This window comes from Bos javanicus, chromosome X (genome assembly GCF_032452875.1).
Source record: "Bos javanicus breed banteng chromosome X, ARS-OSU_banteng_1.0, whole genome shotgun sequence".
Lineage (NCBI taxonomy): Eukaryota > Metazoa > Chordata > Mammalia > Artiodactyla > Bovidae > Bos > Bos javanicus.
The window spans coordinates 9,878,770-9,885,882 of NC_083897.1; the positions used below are offsets into that span (position 1 = coordinate 9,878,770).

Below are 7,113 nucleotides of genomic sequence, written 5' to 3' on the forward strand. Positions count from 1 at the left end.
ATTCTACCTCTCAAATCATTCTCAGATCTGTATCTTTTCATCTTTATGGTCAATTTGAGCCTCAAATTCTGAATTAATACAGCTATCTGCTAATTTGTTATTGTATCTATTATTTATCCCCTCTCTCAGCTGGTAAAGAACCTGCCTGCAATGCAGGAGACCCAAGTTTGATTCCTGGGTTGGGAAGTTCTTCTGGAGAAGGGATAGGCTACCCACTCCAATATTCTTGGCCTTCCCTGGTGGCTCAGATGGTAAAGACTCTGCCTGCAATGTGGGATACTTGGATTTGATCCCTGGGTTGGGAAGATCCTCTGGAGGAGAGAATGAAACCTACTCCAGTATTCTTGCCTTGGAGAATCCCCATGAACAGAGAATCCTGGCAGGTTACAGTCCATGGCATTGCGAAGAGTCAGGCACGACTGAGCAACTAAGCACTATCTTTCTTAAGTGAAAATTTGGACATACCATTCTTTATTTAAAATTCTTTTCAATTACTCTTCATTTTAAATATAAAATATACAGGTTTTAACCTTCTATACAAAACTTACATGTTCTAAATAAACCACTGTGAGTGACTGCTATTTCTTAAGCAATTGCAGCTTTATTCTTACTCTAGTATGCCCTCACTATAGATAAAATTATTAAGATGCCCACTCATAGATTTGTCCCAACTTCCTAACAGCACTCAACACAAAGCAAAGCCTTGCTTCATTTGACCCTCCACAATATCACCTAACCAAAGCCCAAATCGTATCATAAATTCTTCCTAACACTTTCTTTTAGATTAGAATGGAAAGGTCAGTTTTCATTCCAATCCCAAAGAAGGGCACTGTCAAAGGATGTTCAAACTATCTTACAGTTGCACACATTCACATGCTACGAAAGTAATGCTCAAGATCCTTCAAGCTAGTCTTCAGCAGTATGTGAACCGAGAATTTCCAGATGTACAAGCTGGAATTTAGAAAAGGCAGAGGAACCAGAGGTCAAATTGCCTTCATCCTTTGGATCATAGAAAAACCAAGGGAATTCCAGAAAATCATCTGCTTCATCATTGACTATGCTAAAGTCTTTGACTGTGTGGATCATAACAAACTGCAGAAAATTGTTAAAGAGATGGGAATACCAGACAGCATTACCTGCCTCCTGGGAAACCTGTATGCAAGTCAAGAAACAACAGGTAGAACTGGACATGGAACAACAGATTGGTTCAAAATTGGGAAAGGAGTACGTCAAAGTTGTATATTGTCACCCTGCTCCTTTAACATCTATGCCAAATATCTCATGCAATATGCTGGGCTGGATGAATCACAGGCTGGAATCAAGATTGCCAGGAGAAACATCAACAGCCTCAGATATGCAGATGATATGGCAGAAAGCAAAGAGGAATTAAAGAACCTCTTGATGAAAGTGAAAGAGGAGAGTGAAAAAGCTGGCTTAAACTTCAACATTCAAAAAACTAAGATCATAGCATCCGGTTCCATCATTTCATGGCAAATAGATGGGGAAAAAGTGAAAACAGTGACAGATTTTATTTTCTTGGGCTCCAAAATCACTGTGGACAGTGACTGCAGACATTAAATTAAAAGACACTTGCTCCTTGGAAGAGAAACTATGACAAACCTAGATAGTGTATTGAAAAGCAGAGACATCACTTTGCTGACAAAAGTCCATATATTCAAAGCTATGGTTTTCTAGTAGTCATGTAAAGATGTGAGAATTGGACCATAAAGCAGACTGAGCACTGAAAAACTGATGCTTTAAAATTGTGGTGCTAGAGAAGACTCTTGAGAGTCCCTTGGACTGCATGGAGATCAAAGCAGTCAATCCTATAGGAAATGAACCATGAATATTCATTGGAGGGACTGATGCTGAAGCTGAAGCCCCAGTACTTTTGCCACCTGAATGGAAGAGTCTACTCCCTGGAAAAGACCTCAATGCTGGGAAAGATTGAGGCCAAGAAGGAAAGGGGTGACAGAGGATGAGATGGTTCATATGGCATCACCGATGCTATGGACATAAGTTTGAGCAAACTCTGGGAGATAGTGAAGGACAGGGAAGCCTGGTGTGCTGCAGTCCATGGGGTCTCAAAGTATCAGACACGACTTAGTGACTGAACAGTAACAATACCACTTTCTTACTGAAGACACTTAAATGAGTAATAAAACCAACTTGTTCACTTACAAGTATGTTCCTGGTGGGCTTTGGCTCAAGGGTGTTAGCAACATAGTCAATCTGTTACTGAGAATTTATAGTAAACAAATCCTAATTCCACTTAAACTTTTCTAGGGAAGTATATAATTTAAGAAGAATCCTTTTGTGAAGTGAGCAGTCACTGATTTACTGATCTGTCATATAAATCTATATTTCTGTTTATTAAATTTGTTTAAAATGAGACCATACTTATGTTTGGATTTCATTTCAGTAGATGACTGGCAAAGACTAACTTGAAATCTTGCTCAGTTGCTGACATACTCATTGCAAAGATATTACTCATATGGGGAGAATAGGAAGATTCAATGAAAGGATCATATGTGTCTCTTTCCTATAACACAACAAATCAAATATAATATAAAATACAAATGAAACACTGGGTCTGTCAAAATGAAATGAATATAGTGATTCTCAATGCAACTGATGTTATTCTTCCAAAAGAAGAAAATTCACTTAAAAAAATGCATTCAAAGTACTGAAGGCTTTATTTATAGGATACAGTGCTGTGTTTTTATTTTAAAATCAGCCTATAACTTTTCTGGTTTACTGTCATAAACTATACTAGACTACCATATTTGTGACATTTTCAGCTAGTATGTGCTGCAAGTTTCTACTTACTAAATTACTGATAGGATTAGTGAACCCTACATAAATTAAATCTTATCCCAATAGTAGTATCTATATTTTTGTCCTATTTATTAATGCTTATATGTATTCTTATATTAATATAGTAGATATATTTTAAGAAAAGCATTTCATCTTCAATTCCAGTCAACAGATCTTTATTCTTTTTTTCAGAACTCGTGTTAGTCAAACAAGCTAATTCTGGCCAAGAATTGTAATAGTACACCTAACTTGTTCTTTTTTTCCTGATCCCAGTAACCCCTTTGGGTAGAAATCATCCTGATCTACTATAAAATATGACAACTCATCACAATTAGATATATCTATATTATGTATATTTATATTTTATACTTTTAAAATTTTCAAAATTGTGGCAAAAACACAAAACATACAATTTACCAACTTAACCATTTAAAAATGCATAGTTCAGTACTCCTGGTGGTGGTGGTGGTTTAGTTGCTAAGTTCTGTCCAACTTTTGCGACCCCATGCACTGTAGCCCACCAGGCTCCTCTCCATGGGATTTCCCAGGAAAGATTACTGGGGTGGGTTGCCATTTCCTTCTCCAGGGTCACTCTCTTAAGTGTATTCATTTTGTTGTGCAATAGATCTCCAGAACTTTTCTATCTTGCAGAATTGAAGTTTTATTATACCTACTGAAAACTTCCTACTTTCACCTCTTCACAGCTCCAAGTAGCCACCATTATATTTTCTGTTTCCATTAATTTGACTACTTTAGATACTTCATATGGGTGGAATCATATAGTACTTGACTTTTTGTGACTGGCTTATCTCACTTAACATCATGTCTTCAAGGTACATTCACATAGTAGCACGAAACAAGATTTCCTTCTTTTTAAAACTGAGTGATATTCCATAGTTAGTGTATGTTACTATTTTAATTAGTTGATGAACTTTGGGTTGCTTCCATCTCTTGGCAGTTGTGAATACTATGAGTGTAAGTTGTGAAAATCTTTCTTTGATACTCTGCTGTCAATTTCTGTGGCCATAGAAGTGGGATTTCCGAGTCATGCTAGTCTGGTTTTATTTTTTTATTTTTTTGAGTAATGAATATAATTTAGTGAAAGAAAGTGAAAGTCGCTCAATTGTGTCCAACTCTGTGACCCCATGGACTTATACAGTTCATGGAGTTCTCCAGGCCAGAATAGCCTATCCCTTCTCCCGGAATCAAATCAGGGTCTCCTGCATTGCGGGTGGATTCTTTACCAGCTGAACTACCATAGTTTCAATTGCCAAAAGTCAATTATTAAATCCAGGTTTTAGAATACTCTTAAGGAAATGAGCTATGAAATTTTCTTATAGTTAGGAATATGCAGCTTCAAAGGCTGATATATGGAAATGTAAATGGAAACTAGAGACACAGCCAAGTCTGTTAAATACTTGGAAAGAAATATACAAATTTCTTTACAACTTTGCTTTCTATATATGAAACTGTATATCTTCTGCATTCATTATAATAACCTTTTTGGGGATTTCCTTTTCTTTTCAGTTTTTTTTTTTTCCTTCCAGAAAAATAACAATGCCTTTTGGGCTGGTGGCTCATATGGTAAAGAATCCACCCCCACTGCAGGAGATGCAGGTTTGATCCATGGGTGGGGAAGATCCCCTGGAGGAGAAAATGGTAACTCACTCAAGTATTCTTGCCTCGGAAATCCCATGGACAGAGAAGCTTGACAGATTATAGTCCATGGGGTCGCAAAAGAGTTGGACTCAATTGAGCATGTGTGCATGCACGCATATTTAAAAATTAGTAAGAAGAAAACTCAGCAGTGGCCACAGGACTGGAAAAGGTCAGTTTTCATTCCAATCCCAAAGAAAGGCAATGCCAAAGAATGCTCAAACTACCGCACAATTGCACTCATCTCACACTCTAGTAAAGTAATGCTCAAAATTCTCCAAGCCAGGCTTCAGCAATACATGACTGTGAACTTCCAGATGTTCAAGCTGGTTTTAGAAAAGGCAGAGGAACCAGAGATCAAATTGCCAACATCTGCTGGATCATGGAAAAAGCAAGAGAGTTCCAGAAAAACATTTATTTCTGCTTTACTTACTATGCCAAAGCCTTTGACTGTGTGGGTCACAATAAACTGTGGAAATTCTGAAAGAGATGGAAATACCAGACCACCTGAACTGCCTCTTGAGAAACCTATATGCAGGTCAAGAAACAACAGTTAGAAATGGACATGGAACAACAGACTGGTTCCAAATAGGAAAAGGAGTACGTCAAGGCTGTATATTGTCACCCTGCTTATTTAACTTATATGCAGAGTACATCATGAGAAATGCTGGGCTGGAAGAAGCACAAGCTGGAATCAAGATTGCCGGGAGAAATGTCAATAACCTCAGATATGCAGATGACACCACCCTTATGGCAGAAAGTGAAGAGGAACTAAAAAGCCTCTTGATGAAAGTGAAAGAGGAGAGTGAAAAAGTTGGCCTAAAGCTCAACATTCAGAAAACGAAGATCATGGCATCTGGTCCCACCACTTCATGGGAAATAGATGGGGAAACAGTGGAAACAGTGTCAGACTTTGTTTTTTTGGGCTCCAAAATCACTGCAGATGGTGACTGCAGCCATGAATTTAAAAGACGCTTACTCCTTGGAAAGAAAGTTATGACCAACCTAGATAGCACATTGAAAAGCAGAGACATTGCTTTGCCAACAAAGGTCCGTCTAGTCAAGGCTATGGTTTTTCCAGTGGTCATGTATGGATGTGAGAGTTGGACTGTGAAGAAAGCTGAGCACCGAAAAATTGATGCTTTTGAAGTGTGGTGTTGGAGAAGACTCTTGAGAGTCCCTTGGACTGCAAGGAGATCCAACCAGTCCATTCTGAAGGAGATCAGTCCTGGGATTTCTTTGGAAGGAATGATGCTGAAGCTGAAACTCCAGTACTTTGGCCACCTCATGCGAAGAGTTGACATTGGAAAAGACTCTGATGCTGGGAGGGATTGGGGGCAGGAGGAGAAGGGGACGACAGAGGATGAGATGGCTGGATGGCATCACTGACTCGATGGACATGAGTCTCAGTGAACTCCAGGAGATGGTGATAGACAGGGAGGCCTGGCGTGCTGTGATTCATGGGGTTGCAAAGAGCCAGACATGACTGATCAACTCAACTAAACTGAACTGAACTGAAGAGAGTAAATCTTGAAATTCTCACCATACACACAAAACAGTAACTATGTAAAATGAGGAATGTGTTAAACCAATCCCAATGTGGTAATGATTTCACCATATATGTATATCAAATCATCATACATACACTTTAAATTTACACAATGTTATATGTCAAAGTACCAATAAAGATGGAAAGAATTAAAAAATAAAACAGTTTTAATTATCAGATAGTGCATCTTTATATTTATTAGTAACCTTTTAATATATATATATATATATATCTTGTTATTTTGGCCTACTCGGTTTTACATATAAATTAAAAATAATTTTATATTGATATACAATGAAGTCCCCTGTGATATTGATTAAAATTGCATTAAATGCATAAATTTATTTGATGAGAGTTCACATTATTATATAGTATTTTATATATAAGAATGTAATTTTTATATAAGAATGTAATTTATCTTTTATATAAGAATGTAATTTATCTTTTCATGTATTTACATCCTCGTTTATATCCTTTGATTAAGCTTATAGTTTTCTTTCTTTTTTTTTTTTTTTTTATGTTACTTACGCAGCTCCTACACCAAAGACATCATATACAAGGGCAGGAAAAAAAGCTGCAAAAGTGTTTTGTGTTCGCCTTTTTTGACACCACATTCACTAGTTTCCAAAAGTGAATGGGCAACACAAAGGCGGTTAGTTTTCTTGAAGATTACTTACCAAGTTCATTCATAACTGCTTTGTATTTGCTGATACTTTTATTGATGAACTCATGTTTTCTGTTGTATAGCCTCAGTATTACTGCCATATGGTAGTGGTTCTCAACCAGAGGTGATTTTGTGTCATAAGGAATATTGGCACTGACTGAGACATATTCATTGTCCCAAATTTGTGAGTTAGGGTGTTGCTAATGCTAATTGGTAGAAACCAGGAATCCTGCCAAACATCCTACAACATACAGGACAGCCCTCCACAGCAAAGAACTATCTGACCCAAAATGCCAGTTGCATTAAGACTGAGAAAGCCTGGTATGAGATAAAGCTATTATTTCTTGAATATATTAATTTTGTAACTGCAAGCTTACTGAACTTTCTTAATTCTTTTTTTTTCCTCTTAGATTATCTTGAATTTCCT

The 7,113-nt window shown here is 37.2% G+C and overlaps 1 non-coding gene across 1 annotated transcript; it reads right to left on the reverse strand.

Annotated features, from left to right (window-relative positions):
* Positions 1–6,537: 6,537 nt before the first annotated feature.
* LOC133243599 (small nucleolar RNA SNORA13) lies at positions 6,538–6,674 on the reverse strand. The gene has a single exon (XR_009735150.1). It is a non-coding gene; the product is annotated as a small nucleolar RNA SNORA13 (small nucleolar RNA).
* Between the last annotated feature and the right edge of the window lie 439 nt (positions 6,675–7,113).